This window comes from Ips typographus, linkage group LG4, assembly GCF_016097725.1.
Source record: "Ips typographus isolate SLU linkage group LG4, UJ_Ityp_2.0, whole genome shotgun sequence".
In the NCBI taxonomy this organism is placed as follows: domain Eukaryota; kingdom Metazoa; phylum Arthropoda; class Insecta; order Coleoptera; family Curculionidae; genus Ips; species Ips typographus.
Window position 1 is genome coordinate 6,001,959 of NC_138425.1, and position 13,503 is coordinate 6,015,461.

Here is a 13,503-nt window from a genome sequence, read left to right on the forward strand (position 1 = left end):
TGATTTAAGCACATTTTTGAAATCCTCATTAAACTTCCTATCCAATAAGCTGAAAAAACATTACAAAATTTGGTACAGTCAGAGAGAAAAGTATCAAAGTTGATTGCGTATAATATAAAAAATAAATTAATCAAAAATTTCAGGTTGTAAACCAACATTTTACTAAATGCATAAAGCACAAACAGTAACATGACCTAAAGTTGGTAATTGAATGTAATTATGTAATAAAAACGGAAATTTGTGATGCTGCCGCAACAAACAAATTAATCAAACTGTTTTCAATCAACGAAAAGGTTTTCAATTATTGTAATAAAACAGTAAATCTGCCCATTAAAACCCAATTAAATGTCTATTAAAAAAACAGTTTGTACGTTTTATTACTCATGCTATTTAATCACCAATAAAGCAAACCCGAAACATAACTGAGATGAAGATCCAGTTTGCTTTAATGGATTCTGATTGAATATCGTAAAAACTGCACTGCAATTTTCGGATCGTAAAAAAGGAAATCCGAAAAAAAATCGAAACGGATTTGCCACAACAAATTGCCATCAAAACACCCATAAAACGGTTCCCGGACCCGTTTGGTCAAAAAACCTATTTCAGCGATATGTAATCTGGTTTTGAGCCGTCCGGCCCACTTTCGCAGGCGCCTTAATCCGTTTCGCTGACCGTAAAAGGGTACCAAATCGTACAAATTGGATAAACGTGATGGTGGCGTTTAAAAAATTATCGCTTTAAGTGCCAAAAACCATTTTTCACCGGGTTTTTTTCCTTGCAAATTACGTAAGAGCCTTGAAAGGTCGACTATTTTTCCAACAATAATTATTATTATTGCAAATTGCGCTAGTCATATGTATAAACATTAGTTTAGTAGGTGTGATTAATAAAGTAGCGGTGAAGCAACCAGACTATAATTATTTTGATGCCCACTTCGATCATTTTATACAACCACAAAATCCCAAGTGGAAACAAACTAGCACACGGATAAATCGCTCCATTAATATTGTCCCTGATATCCTCGTATCGTAATCCAGGTTTCTATTTAAAAATCCTTTTTCCTTTAACCAAAAACAGTCGTATAGCATCATATTAATGTAGAATTGTTTTCTTCGCGTAAAATTTTGTACAACGTTTCAGAAATATTAATTGGAAATATCAATAAACCCAAACCACGATTCACTCTTCTTGTTCTTTCTTTCTAACATGGGGTGTCCATATAGGTAGGCTAATGCCTGTTTTGTCCTATTCTGCCTCTTCGCATGCCATTTTGGAAGTCTGCCTTGGATTCGTTTTCCGACAGGATTGTTTGTTTTTGCGATTATTACAAGTCTGTTGTCTTCCATTCTGTGTCCACCACGATTCATAATTACCGAAAAAAAACGTAAACCTAAGTCTGGCAACTTGGCAACCCCACCTAGTACATACTGCTGATCCTGGTGTACTATTGGTGCCGAAAGTTGACCCTAAAACGGCTGAAATGTCTGAAAAGAACTTGCGAGAGGGTTTAAATTATGGGGTGGATTAACTGTTGCATTTTTAATATTGGATATTAACGGTTTTGATTCAAAAATCCCGTAAAAAAAAAACGTTTATTGGATAAAAACTCTAGGCAACTTTGAATTCGGTCAAACCCTGTAAAATCGTCTTCTGCACTCTTTATTCTGATTTTGATTTGAAAATTATTTTGAGGATTTTCATTTAAAAACAAAATGTAGGCTTGATTTTGTGTATGCTTGCAATAAAGAGGCTTATCGAAGAAAAATACGTACTCCAAGAAATGACTATTTTTAGACAATCAAGAAGTGTAGAATAACAAAATACCTTTTACTACTGGAAAATGGTAAAAAGGTGAATTAAATGGGAAACGTTTGTTTTTGAAAGTTTTTAGTATCCTTTATACAAACGGAAGGAATGTTAAATTTGCGAAATTTGCAGAGGTTTTTTATTTGGTAAACCAACCTTCTAATGAATTGAGTTTTTGCATCCCCTTTGAGAAAACATAAAGCTAAGGAATAACGATGATTTCATTGGAATAATCTTTGTCTAACTTCTTCAAGTGGTTAGTAAAATGTTTGATACTTTACTACAAAATTTGTTGTCTACATTATTTTTACTTGTTGTATACAGAAAAAATCGAAAATCAGTTGCTCAAAATGTATTTTTGCCATATTATTAAATAACTGAAAATACAAGTAAGCTTACTTCCTTCCATATATGAAATATTTTTAGTAGAATTAGAATTTCAGATTGACTTTGCTGTAGGTAGGAAGACTAAAGTGAAAAATAACCACCGATTAGTTGCGCCCTTTATGAAATATTATGAGTGTTTACATTTTGATGACTATCATCAGGCGGTTCTCTACCGTGGTAGAATATTACTCGCTACTCATCCTTTGTATATAAATTTAATGGACCTCCTTCTGGGCTTCAAAGTTATTAGACCCTGGCTGGTTCACGTTTTAAGTTATAACCCGCCTTGTATGGCGTAGTCGGGACCTAGAGAACTCGATTCGAACCATTTTCAGTTTGGTACCCGAGACGTGGGAACTGCAGGTACAATTGTAAATCTGGTTAATTAGTATAGCATCGGCAATAAAGCGAATATTAATAGTCGTGTGTAGCAATTAGCTTAGTTTGTTGTTTCTCATCAGGTCGAGACAGTGGATCAGTAGGCTTGGAGGATTTGTAATTGTAATGTGGAAGAACTCAACAAACGGGTTTCACTCTGATGAGGCTAAGTTGTAATTATTAATACTCGTTGGTTGTCCTATTATGGTATTACCCGTTAGGATTTATTAATACTTGCCCGTTGGACATTATGAGTCAGAGGAAGTTTGCAAGTCAAAATTCAGCAAGAGTAATCAGAAGCAGAACACTACATCCGCCTATAAGCATTGTCACTTTTTAGCATCTCTCATGTTTAAGTGATTTAAAATGTCAAGACAATTCAGTTTGGTTTACCAACAGGTTGTTTATAATAAAACTTATTATATTAATTAGTGCTTCTATGACGAGCTGTCTGTTTAACCGCCATACAACCAGGTAATAGAATAGCCACATTAGCATACATATTACAAAACCAGAATAATTAGTGTAGGCTGTTAAAAATTTCAAAGCTCGTCTTATTATGAAAAAGTACCAGTTGCAACAGATTTTATTAGATTAACATTTTATAAAAAGTGTTGCACCAATCTAGATTAAACGTTTTTTTGCATTGTTTAACCTTGGGTTAACAAAATTAGCCTGGACAGCATATGATTTAGTCGGTAGACGAACAAACTGGTAAGCCAAGGCTGCAAATTGGTCCCTAACAAGTTTAGTTATAGATTATTGAACAGTGGGCACTCAAAATGAGAGGTTGTAGACCGACAATTAACCAGAGTCGAAGATTGGAATTGTTCTATTAATATTAGATATTTGCATGTCCAATTTCAGGTAGGTATGCACGTCACTCGTCCCAATGATTATACGGTCGCGAACAAAATTGTGTGCAGTTAACATTAAAAGGGTGGAAACACTCATCGCGGGCATAATAGTTGTTTGTAGAGAAAACCGTTAATTAATAAACAAAATTGTTTAGAAAAGATTTGCACTGAAGATAATATTTGACTAGAGGCTCACCGTTAAAACAACCACTATTGTTTAGTTTTTACTTTGTTCGCATAACCGTTTCCTTATTAATTATTTTTTGTTCTCGTTCATTTTAACAACCTGGTCAGAATGGATGAAAAATCATCACTCTAGACACCTCTAAATAAAAGTTATTAGTGACTAACTTAACTGAATTTGCTACTGTTGATGAAACATGATCCTAAAATATTTGAGAGCGAATCAACGTTCAGAACCGGAAACTGGGTTAACGAGCTGGAACCTCTTCCGTTTCTGAAGGCTGGCGAATGCATAATACCGTTAGAGGCAAGGTCGACGTTTAATTTTGCTCACTGTATACAACAACGTTGCACTTTGATTTGTTTTTCATGCGTAAATTTTGTCGTTGCGTAATCACGATTCATTCATTTGTTGTGTTCTTGCAACTCTTGAGAGTTTGGGAGTTGATTGTAAAAGAAACTTTTACAACATATTTGTTACATGTTTTGCAAATGTCTTTAAAAATGATCTTTATAACCTTCATGTTCTAAGTAATGATGATTTAGATCACTTCCTGTTTTCTTCCCACTTCTAATCTAATGCTTGTTTAGAGTCCATAACATGATAAACTTAAGTAACATTTTACCCGTCAATCAAAATTGGTGAAAAACCGTTATACTCTACTTCAGTTGTAGCCAATATTATCCCAGTTACCCAGATGAACGTTTAATCAACGTTGAATATTAGCTTCTCCGATTGATTTTTGGTTACACATTGAATTTTGGTTGAAAGTTGAACATTTTCAGCAAAACATTTATCTTTAATCTCGTTGATTTTTGGGTGGATTGAAACACAACGAAGAGAACGTTGAAACAGCGTTCAGAGTGTTGTTTTAACGTTTCTCGTTGATTTTTGTTTGTGATTTATCAAAACAACGTTACATAATAATCTATTTTATAACTTGTGTCTGAATAACTAAAATTCAAAACTTACAGGACGAATTTCAACGTGACTGCAACGTTTCTTAATCAAAGTTGAATCAACGATACTCATTTACTGTTTTTACAACACGTTGCTTTGTATGTTACGTTTAAGGGGAAATGTTATAAGAAAATATTTTATTACAATTCGGCAACAACGTATCAATCAATCGACGAGAAACAAACGTGGATTTTTCTTGCAAACGTTAAATTACATTTGCTAATCAACGTTGGTGTTGCAAATTGATTTAAGCAACATTTTTACTTTAACGTTGTCAAACCTCCTAAAATCAACGTTAGGTTGCGCTTCAGTACAACGTTTCTTCAACGTAGTTATGTTGATTGAGATAGTCTAGTTGATTTTTCGTTAAATTCAGATGTGTAGCAATGTAGTAAGCTAGAAACGTTTAAGAAACAATTCCTCAAAACTCAAGAGTCAAGTATTAGCAAGAATTTTGTTGATGATGGAAAATTTGTTTCACAAGTATTTCACTGCTGACCAAACTCTGCTTTACATCGTTCGGATAGGATAGGTTAGGTTAAGTCACATTTTGAGCTATAATAAGTATACTAAATGATCGAGTAGGAATAAACGATTGATGTTATTACCAATCGATGAATAGAAAATTTGATTGGAATACTTTGGCAAAGACCAATGATACTTTCCAGTGGAATGTGTACAACCAATCAAAAGCAATTTAGAAGAGGACATGGGTCCACCAATATTAATAGAATTCCAGAAAACGACTGGTTTACTAAGCAATTGATAAAATATTGACGTATTGATTAAAGTCTCAATTGTAATTATTGATATCATTAAATCCACTTTAAGTTGAAAATGATAGGAAAAAACAATCAGAGTTACAGTTGAATTTATATTGAGAATCACACAAAAACAACCAATCTCCATCAAATATATAGTCGTTACATTATTCAGTAACGTTAAATCCACGTAGAAAATTAAAGTTATAAAAACATTTTATCAACCTGAGTGTATTTACTGGGATACTGCACCACAACTTTATTCCGTTTCATTAGTAATAATTCATTGAAAATGGTTGTTACGTTAATTTGTATGTAATTTGACATTTGAGTTTTAGGATTGCAAGACGAAGTAAGCAAAGAAAGACCAGTTCATTCAAAACAAAAAAAAAACGTTATGTTAGATAAATTCTTGTAACGATTTACGGCTTAGGCCAGTGCGCTTTGCAGACTTTAATCACTTCGATTCCCGGTTATCTTCAATGAAATTTAAAAAAAGAAGATACAGCTGACTTGTGTTTCCTACTCCAACAATAGTAGTTCGTATTGTTCAATTAACATTCCTTGTAGATACAAGTAGTAAAAAGATACGAATTATCAACAACAGGAACAATCAATTAATTGAAATAACTGTGGTCGGGTTACCATACAAATTGTTACTTTCTAAAAGCTTCCTCATTGCCGCCGACAGGAAACATTATTTTCTTCTCCGTTGCTGTACGTTTTAAATATTTTGCTCTATTTTCGTGTCAGTTTGATTAAAACCACCTCAAAACATAGCCGTTTCCCAAATAATTGCTTAATGACGGTTCATTTGAGCTCTAAGAATTTCTGATTACATTGACGACTATACGCTCGGCTTATTGCTTTATCACACAGCCTTCGAGCTTTCCGATCTAATTTATAGCTGTTTCACAGTTAACATAATGATGCTCTCATCTCATTAAGATTTATGATCATCGGTCGATATTTAGGGCAATCCGTTTTTATCGTATGGGTGGTTTGTAGTGTGCAATTTCAAAGGGGATTAGGTGAATAGGCTAATTTGTAGCTAAGAGTTTGACAACCACCATTTATCATCAATCTAACCTAAGATAAGTGTAATTTACGAAGAAATGTTAAATAGAGAAATTCTTGTGTGATTTTTTAAAAAAGCAAAAAGTAATCACCGTTTAGTTAGTTAGTAGAAAGAAACTGGTTTTATTGTTCACTTTGGTACTCAATCAACTTGATTTACTTATTGTATTATGGGTGGTTATGTCATGATACCGTGTGAACTGTACTATTTGAACTGTTGAAAAACTTCATAGAATATTAAATAGTTCATTGAAAGCTAATAGAAACTCTGCCTTAGATTATTTAATGGGCGATCATAAAAAATCTTGAGCTGTTCGTTTAGTGATCTTTAAGATCACCAGACCTGAACTTGTGCGATTTATCTAATATGGTGACTGATCAATTTTTAACACAAAATCAATAGTCCGCAGGGGTCCTTGCCATCTTTTTTTTAAAATTAAACCACGAGCTAATTAAAAAATAATGTAAAGTCAATATCCTGAATCTTGGCAGCAGTTTTTTGTAATTTTGATCATTTTTTCAGTGGTTGAGAAGGTAGTATAGTATGTGTTGTTAGTTAGGGTAGAGTTTGTTTAATATGACGTGATATAAGTGGATGGACCAATAAAGATAGAGTATAGTCAAAATTTTACTCAATTTAAATCAAGTCAAGACACACACAATTAGATTAGAGCTTTAAATCTGCAAATGCTTAAGTATGTTCACTTATTGATCATTCAAAATTACAGATTATTTACGTCTTTAGCTTTAGCGTTAAAAACTTTACTGACTTATTTTTCAGTTCTTACAGACTTTATTTTTGCAGATAGAACAAAACTGTTAATACAACAGTTATAGGGCTTCTTTTAAATTACCAGAAAATGTTAATGAATAAAATAAGAGATCATGACAAAAATGAAAAAAATAGAAAGTTGATCAATTTTTAATGGAACACCCAGTATATTTTTCGATGAGTTGATAGATCTTTTTCTTCTGATACCAAAAATATATAATAAGTTGACATTTGGTTTAGCCATTTTTGAATTATTGGCATTTAGAAAATGTGATTGTATAGTTTTATACAAACACAATTGCCTTATATATGGATGATTTCAAGGTAATAACGTCATTTTCTAGGTCACATGACTGTTGTTGACAGATGTCAAGATAACTTTACAGTGTTGCCAGTTGCAAATTTAAATTGTCACGATCACGAGCTGTGCTTTTACATTACCAGCTTTTCCAACTTTTTAAATGTAATTTACGGACATTTCAAAGTTTTCCGAGTCACGTGAATGTGGTTGACAAGCTTCAACTTAACATTGCAGTGTTGCCAGCTACGAATTTAAAATGTCACAATCACGTGACGTACTTTTACAATTTTAGCTTTCTGTAAAAAAAATTTTATTTACAAACTTTTTAAAAGAAAAAATTAAATTTTCTGGGTCACACGACTGTTTTTGACAAATGTCTATTTAACCTTACAGTGTTGCCAACTGCACATTTGAATTGTCACGATTAGAAAACGTGCTTTTACAATTTTAGCTTTCTCAGCTGTTTAATTATAAGTTACAGACTTAACAAAGTTAAAGATGACAATTTTCTGGTCACGTTACAGTTGTTGACAAGCTTCAAGTTAACATTACAGTGTTGCTTGCGTGCGTTGCTTATTTGTAGACTTTTCTAGGTTAAAGTTGGTATTTTCCGTCAGTAAAAGACCGAAAGTCACAATAACGTAATTTGACAGTCAGTATTGTTTTGTTAAACTAGGGTATCGTGACGTCAAATTTGCTTTTCACACTGAATGGAGCATTAACTCGAATACTGATGACGTTTAGTCTCTTTGATTTGACACAAACCTTTGGCTTAAAAAAAAAACAATAAAATCACAATTTTTAAATGGCAATAATTATTGGCATTAGTTATTTTGATTTTCAAAATCTACACTTTTATGAAATTTGGACAAATTAGGTCTCCTTAAATTCTGTTTAATTCAGCATAGACTACTTACTTTCAAAGCAATGCTCTATCATACACATCATTGTAGCAATAAATGACTACTTCTTGACTGTCTTTCTTTTCGAATTTGAAAAAAAGTAGAAGCTCCCTCGTAGCACGTCATTTTATAACTTTGGGGTTTTTTAAGTAACAATAAATGACAATGTTTTTAGAAAATTTTAAATAAGTAATATTAGGTTCAAAGTTGTAAACAACTAAAAATATTAGAACTATCAAATTAACCTTGTATACTTAAAACACTAAGAGAATATGATATGTATTTAAATAAGTTGAATTTTTAGGCCTAAGTTCTCTTGGAACATTCAGAAAAAATAATCTTTATAACTTAGTTTCATGATTAGAAATTTCGATTTAAAATGACTATTATACAACATAAGTAAATATAAACTTGAAACTTATCAAACTCTACCACGATTGGCAATTAAAAATATTGTAACATTATCTGTACCATCGATTATAATATGCAAATGTATGCCTATATACATATTTGCCTTAAGCAAAAGCACTCTCTAATAGAGTGTAAAGTTCAATTACCGCAAATCAGTGCGGTAATGGAACTTTACACACAGTTTTAGATAAGCGTAGTCTACAACTCTGATCGTATCAAGCTACACGGTGCCTAAAAAAATTAGTAAGTTCTCAGTGATTTTTAATTGGTTTCGTTTTCAATCAGCAGAATCTGGTCAAGCAGAAAAGCTATGGGGATGAACGTTAAACTCTCTCACACTGTCTTGAAATTCCTCGATGTCGGTCACACTTGATTTACGCACAATAAAACGATCTGTAATTTGGAAAAATAAATGAATGACCGTGCAAGTTAATTACCGACATTTTTTCCCAAGTTCCTCACCGGCTAGATGCGGTCGTTTTGCACAAAAAGACATCCCATCAGTAGCAATTAAAGACCACATTGGCTACTATTTAATGTATTATATCAATACCGCGTTGTCGATCGGATATTAGATAAACGTGCAGATTTATGTGCAATTTAATAAAGGATATGAGAAAGATACGGGGAACGGCAAGGTCCCATTAGTATCGAGAAAACAAGGTGGTTGTTTTTTGAAGTTAAAAAAAAATCAGCCTCACAAACATTTTTCCCACAAGCGTCACTTGTTTCTTACAATTTTTGTGTAGGTGTAAAAAGTTGAAAAATTACAGTTTTGCACCTGCCATCTAACTATAAAGAATGGTTGCTTCGTTGTTGAGGCCGGAGACTCACGTACTCTAACTTCCTGTTTAGCGGGCCATTGTGTTGCAATGTCAATGACGCCTGCCTTGTTCATAAACCATTAAATCAATAGCTTTTCTAGTTGCCTGTATTGCCAACCTTTCAACTTGACAAAAAATTGTGTCGTTCAAATAACACCGTTTCTTTTTTCCCTGACCGCTCTTCGCACAATATTTAATTGAGTTCTAATAGCGAACGTTATGCAAGCGTTAAATATGAATAATTGGTCTAAGACACGAAATGATTACTTCAATGAAGCGATTTGCTTAACGGAACCCGTTGAAAAGTAAAACCAATCATCATTATCGGTTTTAATAAAAGCTTAATGTTTTAATAGTCATTTATCGATATTAAAAACCTAGTTTTCAGTTGATTTATGGCGCTCTACACCATTTCATGTAATTCAGAAAAGGTCAAACGTAATTCGGGAAAAAATAATTCAGAAAACATCAAATGAAATCCTGAAACATTCAAAGGCAACTCCATAAAATACATTATCTGAAACTCCAACGCTTTAATAAATTAAAATACTTTAGAATACAATGAATGTTATGAAAAAAATAACACAATTTAGGTTAAAAACTAAACTGAATTACACTTGACACTTTATGAATTACAGTTAGAAATGGTGTAGTAAATTTTGAGGATGCAAAGAACAACAAAAACCAAAGAATTGAATGGAAGGAAACCATAGTACCATTAGCATAATGTTGGGTGTACTGAATACCAAGCGGAATACTAACTAAAACAGGGTGTTGGCAAGCGGTAATTAAACGCATATAATAAGCACTTTCGAGCTTGCGAGTTTCAAAGTTAAAGACCGAAGAACGCAACCTTGTTGCACACTAACAAATAATTACACCTAAAAAAGCCTCTCACTCAGAAAGTGATGTCTGCTCTATGAAAACTCAATTTTCTATGTACGACTACTTACCAACAACGTAACCAATCATCTATTGGAAAAAAGAGCTACCAGCCGATCGGCCGCCCTGAGTTTATTATAAGAAATTGATATTAGCCGTAATGACTGTATAATGCCATAAATGGGTCATTAGTTGTTATTAAGAAGGAAAAGAGACCGATAAAAGGTTATTTTGTTAAAGTAGCCGGGATATTAGTTATAATTATCCAGTAGAGAACAGAGACAAAGAAATACTGGAGACCTTCGGGAAAAATAGTTTAGGAAATTGGTGGTGCTTTAAAAACTCGATCAGTATTGATGGTAATCTCTGTAATGGTTTGCTCCAATTAGTTCTTCTTGTGTTTATCTTCGTTCAAAAGTTTTGTATTATTTGCTGTTTACATATCAAAAGCTAAAATACAAAGATTACGCCCGAGATCGAAGTTTGACTTGATTCAGTCAAAGCTGTAGCCTTTCTTTCGGCCCATTGCCCTGAGAGACAAGTAAAAATAATCAAACGCTTTAGGGGATTAAGTCATTGTTTCGGCCATAGAAACCAAACATTACAGAGCTAGTTAAGTTAGTAAATTAAGTTTTACTCAGGCTTTTCCTTACTGTATTAACATACACTAGTCTTCTTAGGTGCAGTTACTGCAGCAAGCAGTCTAATAGGGTCTTTCGAATTTAGAAGAAACTGCAATTCTCTCAAAAATCTTGTCAAAAAATGTTCAGGCCCTAAACTAACCTAAGTTTGTTGGGGTTATTAGTCAATTTCTTTCAAATTCAAGATACCAAATTTAACTGTTTCCTGCAGTGGATAAGACCACTATAACTTGAGTAAATCTCAATTTACGTCCAAATGACTCGGTAATGTTTGGTTTCCATGTTTAATTCTGTAATTTAATCCGAGCTACCTGAACATATTTCTGTCATTGTTTAACCTAAAAAACACATTGGCAAAACAAAACTGGAAATTTCGGAATATTTATTAAAATCAATATTTAATCTCCTAGTCTGTAACTGCGCAACCTCATCAATGTCATACTAAACCCAAAAGACTAAAAACTGTGATTTGTAATATTCTGGAATAAGTCAAAATGTCTTTGAGTATTTGTTTTCTGAATTTTGACTAAGATTTGTCATTAATAGCAGCCACAATGGAAAGAGATGCACTTGATGTCTTTTTATGATATATTACACCTTCAGGTAACTGATTTAGATTTCGAAAAATGTTTTTAAGGAACCTATAATTAATAGCCATGGTTTTTTATATTTTTAGCTGAACAAGTTTGATTTCAATTCCTTAGTGATTTGACAAAAAAAATATGGTACGGCATCTTAAAAAGCTCTGTGACTTTCAAAGTCTCGACATGACAATCTGACCAAGTTTGCCAATGATTCTTTAGTAAATGCAGCGGTTTCAGCAAAGGATACAACTGAAGAAAAATGGTCTAAATATTCATCACACATCATCATTCATCAGGTCAGTTTGGCTAAAGGAATTAGAAAAATGATCACGTAAATATCAAATGGGGTCATAAATACACTCTCTAGAAACTGACACATTTCACTTACTTCATCTTTGTCACATCGGTTTTCAACCTCTCTTTTTGTTAGCTTTATAGCAACTTTTCCATGATAGAAAACTAATTGACCAAAATTCCGAATAAAGCTTGAAATTTGAATCTATCTCTATCCATTAACATCATTCTACATCTACATGGTATTCTGTGATATAATAATAATGCAATACCAAAGATAAATTGATGGTACCATCTCGTGGTCACATCTTGCTCCCACAATTAGTTAAGTCCTCACATTGGTCGATGATCGCAACGACGCTGATCGCCACTACTAAACGAATTTATTTATAGCCGAAATCCTGTTAGAAAAATAGACTCAAGGCGGTACGGTTAATTGTGACTAAGCTGCTTACCCATACGGACAATTGGAACCTTAAGCAGTACCATCGTCGCACTACACGTCCACCCGATTAATATGCCGATGAGTCGATATTGCATTGTCCGTATTTAGAATGTGAACGGTTCCAGCTGAATTTTAACGTTACTTTCATTCATATTCAAATGCGATTTGTAACATTTACAGCGAAATCGAAGTGTTTGCTTTAGTACCGAATCGACGAAATTTAAATCAGAAGATGATATGGCGCGTAATCACGGAGCACTCGGTCAACAAACTTTCTGCTCGGTGACATTCTTGATAGCCATTACTGTTACGGATGGTTTTCCTCGTTTAAGAAACCTGCTAGATACGACTTTAGATAATGCAGATTGGATCGGATCTTCTGCTCTGCCACCTCTGTATATGGAGGGTTCTAAACCCTCGTCATTGCGATGCAACCGATGATAAGCTTTGTTAGTGTCATATAGCTAAATTATTGCCTCATATCTTTGTAGGTTATGTTTCATTTTAGTGTAATACTACAACACCTACAGCCTTGTTGCGGTAAGGGTCATTAAAATTAAAACATCACCTCTGATTAACTGTTCTAAAAGTCCAAATGACTTCTTTCTTCGGGCGTAACGAAAAAACCTAACTACTGTAATAATTTTGTACTCATTAGGCTTGAACAGAACGAACGAAGCTTAATCAAAATAAATGATTCTCAAAAGATGCACCGAAATCATGGCTATTAAAGCAACGCCATTTCGGGTCTTCCGCAACCCACAAAGTGCGGTTTGGTACCAAGCGGTGAAGATAATAATTTTTCAGTTACGCAATGCTCATAGGATTCGATAAATAACAATCTTCCAAATTGAAAATATCATTTGATGATGCATTGAAATAAATGAAAACTAATGTAACGTATTGTGGCGCTTTAAAGCGCCGTTAAGTAGCGTTAGATCGGGTGAGCGAGCAGGAAAATTCGGCTGTCATGAGAACATTTTAGAAAAAATTATCAAGCTTTCAGGTAAGTGATGACAATGAACTTTATTACTCGA

At 33.5% G+C, this 13,503-nt stretch overlaps 1 protein-coding gene across 1 annotated transcript in view; it reads right to left on the minus strand.

The window, feature by feature from the left end:
• The window catches only part of dpy (fibrillin-like protein dumpy), a 160,720-nt gene that overhangs the window by 108,081 nt on the left and 39,136 nt on the right, over positions 1-13,503 (minus strand). The window lies entirely within an intron of this gene.